The sequence below is a fragment of the Schistocerca gregaria genome, chromosome 6 (genome assembly GCF_023897955.1).
Source record: "Schistocerca gregaria isolate iqSchGreg1 chromosome 6, iqSchGreg1.2, whole genome shotgun sequence".
Lineage (NCBI taxonomy): Eukaryota > Metazoa > Arthropoda > Insecta > Orthoptera > Acrididae > Schistocerca > Schistocerca gregaria.
This window is the reverse complement of record NC_064925.1, coordinates 439,103,844-439,117,043: the sequence shown is the minus strand read 5'-3', so window position 1 is coordinate 439,117,043 and position 13,200 is coordinate 439,103,844. Positions and strand designations below refer to the sequence as shown.

The following is a 13,200-nucleotide window of genomic DNA, read 5'->3' as shown; positions in this document are numbered from 1 at the left end:
ACAAGATCTCCACTGGTTTCGTATCTGGTGACTGAACTGCTACTGCGTCCAACCCGGTGTGCTGCCCAAATGAAATGAATACTTGCATACTCTGTGACGAGCCACCGCAGACCTCGTATCCTTTACACCAATATACTCACAAGGACAATTCCGCATCGGACCAGTTATATGATCATATTGCCAACAAAATGGTTCTCTTCCGTACTAACTGAAAAAATGCTATCATGAACAATCAGCTACCGGCTAGTATCCGCTACTTTCACAATCCACTGTATTAGAGGGTCATTACAACTGAAAAATGGAACAAGCACAGAAGGATAGGCGCACATGCCCGCAACGTATGATCTCTTACATGATAGTTTGACTATAACGTCCTCCATACATCACTATTATAAGATATCGCAGTGGAACGGATTGAGTCAGGTTGGAGTTGTTCAAATGTGTTTGAAATCTTATGGGACTTAACTGTTAAGTTAATCAGTCCCTAAGCTTACACACTGCTTAACCTACATTAGCCTAAGGACAAAAACACACACACACACACACACACACACACACACACACACACACACACACACACACGCCCGAGGGACGACTCGAACACCTTCGCCGGGACCAGCCGCACAGTCCAAGACTGCAGCGCCTCAGACCGCTCGGCTAATCACGTTGCTTTGTTGGTACATACATATTATTGTATTCGTGCGTTTATCCGATCTGATACCAAACATTTATCATTATTCTGGTTAGTTTTAAGATGTCACAAACCCCCAAAAAACGCCGTGCATGTTAATAAAAACCGCGTAACATGGTTAAAAGTTTTACAGGTTTTGGTTCAAACTGTTAGGGCATTACGAAGTCGGAAAACATGGACTGATTCAGACTACCGTAACTAGATGCTAACAGTAACCCAGTCCATTATAATGTAGTATGCTACCTCCTGATTACTTGTAATTATAAATTTTATTCTCAAGTCATTATTCCTTTTTCTCAACAAATACTAATCGTACAGGAATGGATGAGGTATCGTCAGAAAGATTCTTATCCGGCATATCGACTTTGAGCGAAAACTTACCGTTTGTGGAAAATTTTAACACACACTATCGGCCATTAAAATTGCTACACCACGAAGATGACGTGCTACAGACCCAAATTTAACCGACAGGAAGAAGATGCTGTGATTAGCTTTTCAGGGCATTCACACAAGGCTGGCGCCGCTGGCGACACCTACAACGTGCTGACATGAGGAAAGTTTCCAAACGATTTCCCATAAACAAACAACAGCAATTGAACGGAGTTGCCGGGTGAAACGTTGTGATGCCTCGTGTAAGGAGGAGAAAATGCGTACCATCACGTTTCCGACTTTGATAAAGGTCGTACTGTAGCCTATCGCGATTGCGGTTTATCGTATCGCGACATTGCTGCTAGCGTTGGTCGAGATCCAATCACTGTTAGAAGAATATGGAATCGGTGTCAGGAGTGTAATACGGAAGGCCGTGCTTGATCCCAACGGCCTCATATCAGTAGCAGTCGAGATGACAGGCATCTTATCTGCATGGCTGTAACGGATCGTGCAGCCACGCTTCGATCCCTGAGGCAACAGATGGGGACGTTTGCAAGGCAACAACCACCTGCACGAACAGTTCGACGACGTTTGCGGCAGCATGGACTATCAGCTCGGAGACCATGGCTGCGGCTACCCTTAACGCTGCATCACAGACAGAAGCGCCTGCGATGGTGTACTCGACGACGAACCTGGGTGCACGAATGGCAAGACGTCATTCTTTCAGATGAATCCAGGTTCTGTTTACAGCATCATGATGGTCGCATCCGTGTTTGGCGACATCGCGGAGAACGCACGTTGGAAGCGTGTATTCGTCATCGCCATACTGGCGTATCACCCGGCGTGATGGTATGGGGTGCCATTGGTTTTACACGTCTTGGTCACCACTTGTTCGCATTGACGGTACTTTGAACAGTGGACGTTACATTTAATTTCAGATGTGTAATGACCCGTGGCTTTACCCTTCATTCGATCCTTGCGAAACCCTACATTTCAGCAGGATAATGCACGACCGCACGTTTCTGGTCCTGTACGGGTTTTTCTGGATACAGAAAATGTTCGACTGTTGCCCTGGCCAGCACATTCTCCAGATCTCTCACCAATTGAAAACGTCTGGTCAATGGTGGCAGAGCAACTGGCTCGTTACAATACGCCAGTCACTACTCTTGATGAACTGTGGTATCGAGTTGAAGCTGCATGGGCAGCTGTACCTGTACACGCCATCTAATCTCTGTTTGACTCAATGCCCAGGCGTACCAAGGCCGTTATTACGGCCGTAGGTGGTTGTTCTGCGTACTGATTTCTCATGATCTATACTCCCAAATTGTGTGAAAATGTAATCCCATGTCAGTTCTATTTGTCCAATGAATACCCGTTTATCATCTGCATTTCTTCTTGGTGTAGCTATTTTATTGGCCAGTAGTGTAAGGGACTTGTAATTATACAGGCAAAAGGGTACACGATTCCCAGTTCATACCTATATATTACGAAGCTAACTTATTAATAACGAATAAGAGACTCACTTTGACATTTCCTTACGGATACAATTTTATTTGTTTTAAAGTACTTAATAAGTAGCTGCCATTGGCATCGCCAATGGTCCTTCCTTCATGGGGATAAGCTCTAGGTTATTAAGATTCTCCCAGCGGCTTGGACGACCGCCGGGAGTAGTTCATTTTAACTAGGTTGCGTACAGGGCACTACCTTTTTCGCCATCGCCATTTAAGTGGCGCTCCCCTAACACTTTGTGCACATTGCGCCCAAGTTTTAACTGTCCACCATTTCCTGCCAAATTGTTTTAACTGTTTACGTTCCAGCTTGGGTTTGCCGTCTGACGTATCGGCCGTTTTAGCGAGGAATGACACCTGTCAGTCACATGACGTCTGGGAAGAGGGAATCCTTGGGTTCGTGAAACAGTGGTGTCGTCGTGCTCAGGCCTGTGGTGAATAAAGTCTTCAATTATACCCACAGCGTTGTTTCGTAGATTTTCTTTTGAATAAACATCATAATTTGTCCGGTCAGTTACCAGCTGTGCCAACACCTCTTGGTGTGGTGTGTGCGTAGAAATAACAGAGCATCTGTACAGGGAAAACGTGGCACGGGAGTTTCTCGTCGCGACCTTCCTCACTTGTCTGTACTTACGTTAGCGCCGCCCCACACCGCCTCGCCGCGCAGGCAGGTGACAGCGTGCGTCGCCCCGACGAGCAATTCGACTCCGCACTGGCCGGCCGCTGCAACCACCTGCGAACAACGTAGCAAAGTGCATATTACGTTCACACAGACGTGGTCTTGTCTAACTTACTTTGTGTTGTCAACGTATACATATAGTCAGAGGTTGTAAACTGTCTCATTCTGATAGTCTACCATAATACATACCGAATACATCCACATTGTTAAAGAGTTTGACAGAGCACTGAAAGATGTTAGTCGAAACAAGGCCCCGGGAGTAGACAACATTCTAATAGAACTACTGACAGCCTTGGGAGAGCCAGTCCTGACAAAACTCTACCATCTGGTGAGCAAGATGTATGAGACAGTCGAAATACCCTCAGACTTCAAGAATAATATAATAATTCCAATCCCAAAGAAAGCAGGTGTTGACAGATGTGAAAATTAGCGAATTATCAGTATAATAAGCCACTGCTGCAAAATACTAAGCGAATTCTTTACAGTCGAATCGAAAAACTGGTAGAAGCCGAACTCGGAGAAGATTAGTTTGGATTTCGTAGAAATATTGGAACACGCAAGGAAATACTGACCCTACGACTTATCTTAGAAGCTACATTAAGAAAAGGCAAACCTACGTTTATATCATCTGTAGACTAAGAGAAAGCTTTTGACAATGTTGATTGGAATACCATCTTTCAAATTCTGAAGGTAGCAGGGGTAAAATACGGGGAGCGAAAGGATATTTACAATTTGTACAGAAACCAGATGGCAGTTGTGAGAGTCGAGGGGCATGAAAGGAAAGCAGCGGTTGGGAAGGGAGTGAGACAGAGTTGTAGCCTATCCCCGATGTTATTCAATCTGTATATTGAGCAAGCGGCAAAAGAAACAAAAGAAAAATTCGGAGTAGGAATTAAAATATACGGAAAAGGAATAAAAACTATGAGGTTCGCCGATGACATTGTAATTCTGTCAGAGACAGCAAAGGACTTGGAAGAGCAGCTGAACGGAATGGACAGTGTCTCGAAAGGAGCATATAAGATGAATATCAACAAAAGAAAAACGAGAATAATGGAATGTAGTCGAATTAAGTCGGGTGATGCTGCGGGAATTATATTAGAAAATGAGACACTTAAAGTAGTAGACGAGTTTTGCTGTTTGGGGAGCAAAATAACTGATCGTCGAAGTAGAGACGATATAAAATTTAGACTGGGAATGGCAAGGAAAGCGTTTCTGAAAAAGTGAAATTTGTTAACATCGAGTATAGATTTAAGTGTCAGGAAGTCGCTTCTGAAAGTATTTGTATGGAGTGTAGCCATGTATGGAAGTGAAACATGGACAATAAATAGTTTGGACAAGAAGAGAATAGAAGCTTTCGAAATGTGGTGCAACAGAAGAATGTTGAAGATTAGATGGGTAGATCATGTAACTAATGAGGAGGTACTGAATAGGATTGGGGAGGAGAGAAGTTTGTGGCACATCTTGACTAGAAGAAGGGATCGGTTGGTAGGACATGTCCTGAGGCATCAAATGATCACAAATTTAGCATTGGAGGGCAGGGTGGAGAGTAAAAATCGTAGAGGGAGACCAAGAGATGAATACACTAAACAGATTAAGAAGGATGTGGGTTGCAGTAGGTACTGGGAGATGAAGAAGCTTGCACAGGATACAGTTGCATGGAGAGCTGCATCAAACCAGTCTCTGCACTGAAGACCACAACAACAAAACATTGTTAAGGGTCTGTTAAGAAACTGTTTTACTTACTTCCAACTAAAAGTCATCAGTTAGAAGTCGATGAAAGATAGGTATATAGTCTGTCACTTTATTTTTTTTCATTTTCCTTTAACGCATGCTATTAATTGTTTAGGTTTAATCGATCATACTTTAATCTTCTTCAGAGAGGGAGACGATAAGTCAACAATTCTGCAATTAACACCGCATCTGTACTTCCTATAGGGACAGAAAACAATGGGTAGCAGATGAAGGAAAAAAAAACTAAACGAACCGAATATAGCAGGTGCAGTCTATGTCACCTGCCTTAAGAATGTCTACGTTGGTGTTCTACTTTCCATGTACAGGATGGGGAAAATATTTGATGCACCCCAGGACAAGCTACCCAATTTATTTCATCCGCAGCCGGGACAGGCGATGTAAGTTAGGTTTCCTATCCCGAGAGAATGAAACGCACTCTGAAAATGAGGAGGTGGAGGAGGAGGAGGAGGAGGTGGAGGTGGAGGTGGAGGAGGAGGAGGAGGAGGAGGAGGAGAAAACACCACGAAGAAATTACCCGAGTGGGATGGAAACTGGTAGATGTGATGTACATGTATAGTCAAACAAATGATTACGGTTACAGAAAAATTGGACGATTTATTCAAGAGAAAGAACTTCGAAAATTCAGCACGTCAGTAAAGAATTGGTCCACGTTTGGCCCTAGTGCATTAGTTATTCGGCTTGGCACTAATTGACAGAGTTATTGTTTGGCCTGAGGGATATCGTACCAAATTCTGTCCAATCTGGCCTCAGATCTCGTTGTCTAGAGTGTAACTCTCCTCAGTGCTAAGTCCCACTTCGAACGTAGCCCCGACGCTGCCTCTGACAGCGGTCGGAAACCAATCTGACTTGTCTCCTATATGGCGCGACAACCAGGAGTGATGGTGTGGGGTGCCATTCCATCACACAGCAGGACCCTTTGGTTGCCATCCGCGGAACTCTTACAACACAGCGGTACCTGGACGTTATTCTACGCTCCGATTTGTACATCACATCTGCCGGTATCTGTCCCTTTCGGATAACTCCTTCGCTGTGCGACTTTTGTCTTCGAGTGTATTTTTTGGGCAGTTTATGTTGTCCACCCTGTATATCCTATGCTTTAATTTAACAGCTACAATCGTTTTCAATTTGTTTTCATTTTTTAACAATGACAATATTTTGGACTTTCATTTTCACCTCTGCGGCGGCTGTGCTTCCAAATTCTTCAGTTTTTAATTAGTATGTCAATCGTGACAGCTTCTTGGTTGCGCATTAAATTAATCAATCAAATACAGCAAACAACTACATTTTGTCTAGCTTCATTCCCGCCAGGACGCGTTTCGTGTTTTCATCTATCTTCCACTGGCGTAACACATTCTTGTATCTACAATAATACGGTTTCGTCGACGGCACTTCATACGCTGCAGAAGCCTTATCTGCTGTAGCTTATCGCTCCTTATTTCGAATTTATAGGTGTAGCACATACTGACGCATCAACATGTATACGAAGTATGTGAGGAAAGAAATGATACTGATTTTATCTACCAAAATTTTTATTTTTCCAAACAACGGCATTGTACCCTTTAAAGCGGTTCCTACCTGGAGTTACACACCGGCGGAGTCGTCCCCAGTCTTGGTAGCAGCACTGAAAGGGCTCCTGGTAGAGCCTTTAACATGTCACTTACACTCTCTTGAATATTCTCCAGTCTCAAAATTACCCCTTTTAAGATATTTTTCATTATTATCGAGAAAACAAGAAGAGTTACAAGGACTCAAATCAGGTGGGTGACGTGGAACAACAGGAATATCTTTTGAGGTCGGAAATTATGTGATGGAAGTGGCCGTGTGGCATGGGATGTTGTCATGGTGCAGCATCCACTTGTCTGCTATTTCTAGTCTCACTCGAATCACCCTTTTCCTGCGCCTTTCAAGGCAATCTTTGTAAAACACCTGGTTGACAGTTTGCCCTGGAGGAACAAATTATTGATGCATAATTCGAGCTTTTTCAGGTCGAAGAGATGTCTCAGTGCGCCACTCCTCACTTTGCAACTTTGTCTCAGGATAGTACTAAAACATCCATCACACGACTGAACCATGCTTGCTCATTGGTAATCCTCTCGGGATCAGCGCACACTACTTCCAGTCTCCTTCTGCTCAACTGCGAGGTTTTTCGGCACCATTTTGACACAAACCTGTGGCATATGAATAGCTTTGGTCAAAATTTGATGGACAGTGGAATTGTTTAACATGTCATCCGTCACCGTAATTATTAAACGTCTGTCTGATCTCACAAGAGCAGGCATCCCTTCGACGTTCTCGTCTGTTTTTGAAGTTGAAGGTCTCCCTGAGCAAGGTTCATCTACAACGTGTTCTCGGCCTTCCAAAAATGATTGTGCAAGAGAAAAACGTGTGCTCTCCGTAAGTTATGCTCCCCACAGGCCCGTTTCCACTTTTCAAACGTCTCACTCGCAGATGCCCCATGTTTAACACGAAACTTGACGGGATAACGTTGCTCTAAATTAGGTTGATCCATTTTCGTAACACACGACAAAAACACGCCTTCACTAGTGGCGCTCTCAAAAAAATACCTTGATGGCTGCATGGAGTTGAAACTCTGACTGCGCATGTGGAAGGGATGAAAACACCGGTCTACGCAAGTAGAACAATGTGATGTTGCCGGACCGCTCGCAACGTTGGCAGTCTCATTACTTTTCTCACACGCCTCGTACACTTCACAAACCAGTACACAGTCCATGACGCAATAAACATCGTACCATTATCATCCCAAAAGCTAACATATTGTCTTCAGAGACAACTGTAGTCACTATTTGTAAAACAGAGTATTTTGTCCGTCTATACAGCTTTGTTTTCAATTACCGGTTTTGTTTCTAAATGCCCCATCCTCGTATCTTATTGTATACGTTACAGTAGTAACCCGTCAAACGTTTCACCAACTTGTTGATAAGTCGCACGATTTAATCTTGTAGTCGATAAAAGAATATTTGAGGATGGTTTATGAGAAACCAAAACCGATCATTAAAGAAAATTATACTTAGACGGACAACAATACCTGTTATCCAATAATATCGATTAACTCTCAAATTTCATTTGACAACTGAGTGAGAGAAATTGACTACATGGTTCTCTTACGTACTGTAATCTTTTAATCTTATTCTCACGATCCCTACTGGAGATCTAACACAGTAACAGCATAATGGTCGCACAGTGTTTTTGTAACCAAGCTCTCTACACTTACCCAGCAGAATTTGGCGAGAACTAAGTAGAGTTCCTTCACTGATTTGAGGCTATGTGGGTGCTATGCACATAAAAAAGCGAAGGAGCTTGAAGTTACACAATAGAAGGCCCTTGATGAATTCAATATCTGGTCCAAAAACGTATTTATGAAGAATTCAATGCATTTATACAGAAAGTAATTGGTTTCGTATTTCTTCTAGTGATTTTTACTGTGTAGACAAATCTTTATGTTCTGTAATATTTGTTTTTACGCTCATTTCTATTTGTTTTCCTTATCGGTGTATGACGTTAAGGATTCCACAGTTTTCTGCGTAATTTGTGATGGGTAAAACCAATTTGTTCTTCTGGCTATAGGATGGTGGCACATTACCATTGCTTACGTTCTTGCCTCTAACTCATCGTTTGCCAAATTGAGTGTGGAAATGACTGAGTAGATTCTCCGACGCAGCAATATGGAACTGGGGAGAAAAATGTAACGATTCAGATGCAACGAAGAGAACCGAATATCAAATCGGCTCAGTCTACTTAATATTCAATTACATATTTGTGAAGCCTATAACGTTGAAGTGTAAAAAAGGACATTTAGTGATTTTAACACACACTAATAATTTATGAATAAATAATAAAAACTCACTGACTACGTACACTCACTGGTGAACCAGGTTGTAGTGGAAGATAAGTGGATGGGGGAGGGGGAGACGATAAACACTAATGCACCAAAAAATTATGAAATCTGCGCACCGGGAGCTGAATGCCATATAGATGCGTTGCAAGCAGGTGAAAGAAGGTATGGGACTGGAACAAAAACAGTACGGTCCGGAAATGGGAAATCCACGGAAGTAAGCGGTTTTGACAAAGGAAAGATTGTTATGACCCACCGCCTGGGAACGAGCAATTAGAAAACGGTGATACTGGTCAACTTTCCGCGTGCTACTACCGTGTCCATCTATGGAGAATTCTTGAAGGGCGGCGGAACCACGATAAGGTATTCAACGTGCTTGCCTTATCGATGTACGTGGAAGTCGGAAGCTTGTCCATTCTGTAAAGCAGTACAGGCGGTGATCCGTGGCAGATCTGACAGGAGAGTACAAAGCTCACAAGCTGCGACATCGTCGCGAAAAAACTGTGACTCTTATATGTAATAAGTTTCCTTCAATTTACGTCTATGGTCACAAACTTTTTGTGACCATAGACGTAAATTAAAGGAAACTGGGTACAATGCTGCTGCAGGCACAAGTGTTTCGTGCCACAACGTTGGACATGGTGCTCAATAGCAGATGATCCCTACGTATATGCGTGTTGGCGCAATGACATCGCCAGCTACGACTGCAGTGGGATCACCAAATCGAACTGATCTGAACCGGATGGGATATGTCTGGGACGTATCAGCTGCCAGCTCCGCATCCACAAAGCACCGGTTCGTAATTTACGGAAATTGCCTGACCTATGCGTAGACGTCAGCAAACCTACCGACTACTTCTCGAATCAATGCCACGCAGAATCGGAATTGTGTTGCAATCCAAAGGTGGACCAACAGGGTATCAAGCAGTGCTGATAATGATTTGGTTCATTATTGTAAGACAGGTTTTGCGAGGACCACAAGTAGGCTTTCAGTGAGGGAACAGAAATGCCTGAGCTGATTAGTACAGAACTTTTCTAGTCTCTTTTACTACATCATCCCAGCACTTCCTGCTGGTAGCGAAGATGAGAAAGTGAATCGACACTGGAATTGAGAAGGTGGAAATTCATCATCGTAACAATGTGACAGGACCATGCAGTTTTACATCACGATTTCATGCGCGCGCGCGCGCGCACACACACACACAAACACAAACACGGTGCTTCAAGTTTTCATTCAGAAGCAGCTATTCCAGAGGCGAGAACAAGCAACCGCGGTACGAAGGCCAGGCAGCCGAGGCACGCGCTGAATGTGCCGCTGTGTATGCCTCACGCGTTGCACTTTAGCAGGACGTACCAGTGACACAGTGCGGCAGGAATGCGGCTAGAGCCCCTCACGGCACAGGCGCGCGCCGTGCTAAGACTTCACATTACGCTGTAACCGCTGATTCACTCCCTGACAGACACCTCGTGCTCACTCTTAGACGCCTAGGTGGCTTTCCAGACGCGCGGACGGTCTGTGAGCGCTGGAAGCTGACAGTCACTCTGCCACTCGAACCATGACACGAATCCTTCATAGCACTTAATGTTCAATACTACAGTGCTGTTATGACAAAACACTGGTGATTATTTTTGGTGGAAACAACTAGAAAAATCTCGCGTAAAATTACTCTTTTGGATCGGAATTAAAATGCTACGCGGGCAGACAGCTAAACATTTTTGAGAAAGCAATCGTCGACTACAATACACAACGGACCCAACGAGATTACTACTTTCCCATCCGGCCGGAGAAATAATTTTTGTCAAGCTTTGTAAAATCCTTTGATACAATGTTGATTAATTCCTCACTAAGATAATTACACTCTGCATCAGACAGGCACGCATGGGTTGCGCTAAAATCTTCCGTAGATAAGCGAACAACCTCTGGAGGTCAGCAAGGGACTGTGGCGACGGCATTGAGAGTTTCTTCTTTTTTCAACCAGATGTGTTCTTCTCCCTAGCCACGTGCTATATTGCAATTACTCGCCTATTACGCTCGAATGGTCTTAGTAGCCTTTGTTTCTCGTCTAATGAACAGAATATTACAGTATGAGTTTCAGAGCAGCTTTGTGACTGAAGAGATCCTGACAAACCAGCAAGTCATTCTTAACAGAGCGAAATCTCCAGACATAAAAGTAATATCTGCTCACGACAAGTGAGTTTTAAAGGAGTATTAGAGTTCACAATACCTAAGAATTCCCAAGTGGAGAACGTCAGAGGCTCCTTCAAGCTACTCTCAGACGAGGCTGTTACACATGATGTCACAGGAGGAATGGTCAGTATTCAGGATATGACCAGAACGATCTTTCGCAGCATGAAAGTGTAGCAAACAGGTACTCTGAAATGCATATCTTCAGAGTTACGAGCACTACATCTTTGATATTGTGAAACAAGTCTCTTCCACTGCGAGCTCTTTGCTTTCCACACCGCGAGTGGTGGTAGTAGTTAAGTAGACATGGGTTTTAAAGTGCATGCTTTAAGAACTATTGGCACTATCATCTTCGCTACTGTGAAATGTTCCTTCCACTGAACAAATGCTCAAAGCTGTTAAAAGCATGCAGTTTAGAGTCTATTACTACCAGAATTCTTAGCTTCGAATTATCGTTCCTGTACTACCGTTGAATACTGACCATTCCTCCTGCGACATCCGATACACAGAGAAGTAGCACCGGTAGAAAGCTGTAGCGAAATGCAAGGAGACTTGCGGAGGGTCGGCGCTATGTACAGGATTTGGCAGTTAATCCTCAAAATTAAAAAAAATATATATTAAGTGTTAAGCATACACTGGCGACTACACGATTCCCGAACACCCACATAAAGCTAATCGTAGAAAAGGCAAATGCCTCCTCAGGATGTGCAATCCAGTCATGAAAGAGTGTGTTCACAAAACTATCGTTCGACCAATACTTCAATGTTGCTTGTTAGTCTGGGATCGGTACCAGATTCAATATTTTCTTTTTCCTCTACCAATCCTAGAAAGAGCAGCGCGTTTCTTTACAGATTCACGTATTAAATGCGAAAGGCGTCATGGAGATGTTCCCCCTACCTCAGTGGTAGACACTGCAACAGAGGCGTTGTGCATCACGATTTGATTTACTGTTAAAATTCCAAGAGCATTAGTTTCTAGAAGAGTCAACCAATATATTGGTTTTTCTTACGCACATTTCGCGGAAAGACCACGAAGGTAAAATTAGTGAGATTCGATTTCATACCGACATTAGCTGTCTCTCTATGCTCTTCACGGGTATGCTGCCAGATATCATCGTCTTCACTACACGATATCTCGGCGATCCATCTGGCCTCTATCTTCAGTACACAATTACGTCGGCGTGATTGTGTACTCAGCGATCTCACCTGAAGATGACGGCCAGGTGGTTCGCCGAAATGTCGTGTAGTGAAGACGATGATATCCGGCAGCTTACCCGTGAAGAGCATGAACACGTTAGTACCATTTGCGACTGGAACAGGAATAGGGGGTGGGGGACACTGACAGTAGTGCAAGTACAGAAACCTGAACAACAGCGGACTGACGTACTAGGACATGTATTCAAACTATCAAATAGTACACTGATAATGGCTAGGCAATAGCCGAAATCTAATTTGCTTTCATGAAGCTTCAAAGGAAAGGACGTCTACCAAAGTTATAGTTTAACTTACACGCCACCTTATATGAACATAATGGCACTGGCATATTCTGTCTCTTTCCACAGCGCTGGCAGGCTTGTATCGTGTCCCAGAGCATGCAAAATCCACAAACGGCGAAAACACTTCTGCTCGGCAAACTGTGACTCCCCGGCAGCACTGTATCGCATAGTAGCTGAATCTCCTCACTGTCGATAAGACAGAACATACTACGTGCATCTCGGTCCTTTCTGTGAATGAGATTCATCTAGCAGGCCGTCGAGCATACGGAGGAACCCCTCCGAGATGACACGAAATTCGGCGGGAGATAGAGGCTGCGCCCAAGGAACTACCGTGAGTTCTCTAGCTACGGTAGGTGCTGTTCTGGTTGGAGGTTTTTGTCCGTGTAACATACAACACCAATCCTGACATTTGGCATGGGGCTCAACCTTGCCCCTGAATGGTAAGTCCTCCGCGCTTCTCCACAATTGGTAAACTATACAACGCGCGGCATTCAGTTGCCTGTAGAGGCAGCCTCCACGATTTGCAATTATCCAGCCACAAAAAGATGTGATTGCTACGCGGTCCTGTTTCACTACTATTCGAATACAGTGTACGGAACATACAAAACACTATGTCACACGCAATATGCCCACTCTCTCTCCTCACTCCGTCGTAAACAAAGGTCTCGC

At 43.9% G+C, this 13,200-nt stretch overlaps 1 protein-coding gene across 1 annotated transcript in view; it reads right to left on the bottom strand.

Annotated features, from left to right (window-relative positions):
- LOC126277983 (dystrobrevin beta) overlaps nucleotides 1-13,200 on the bottom strand; it is a gene marked incomplete in the record, with an annotated part of 561,627 nt that overhangs the window by 463,885 nt on the left and 84,542 nt on the right. Inside the window, 1 exon segment of the mRNA XM_049977648.1 lies at nucleotides 3,203-3,301.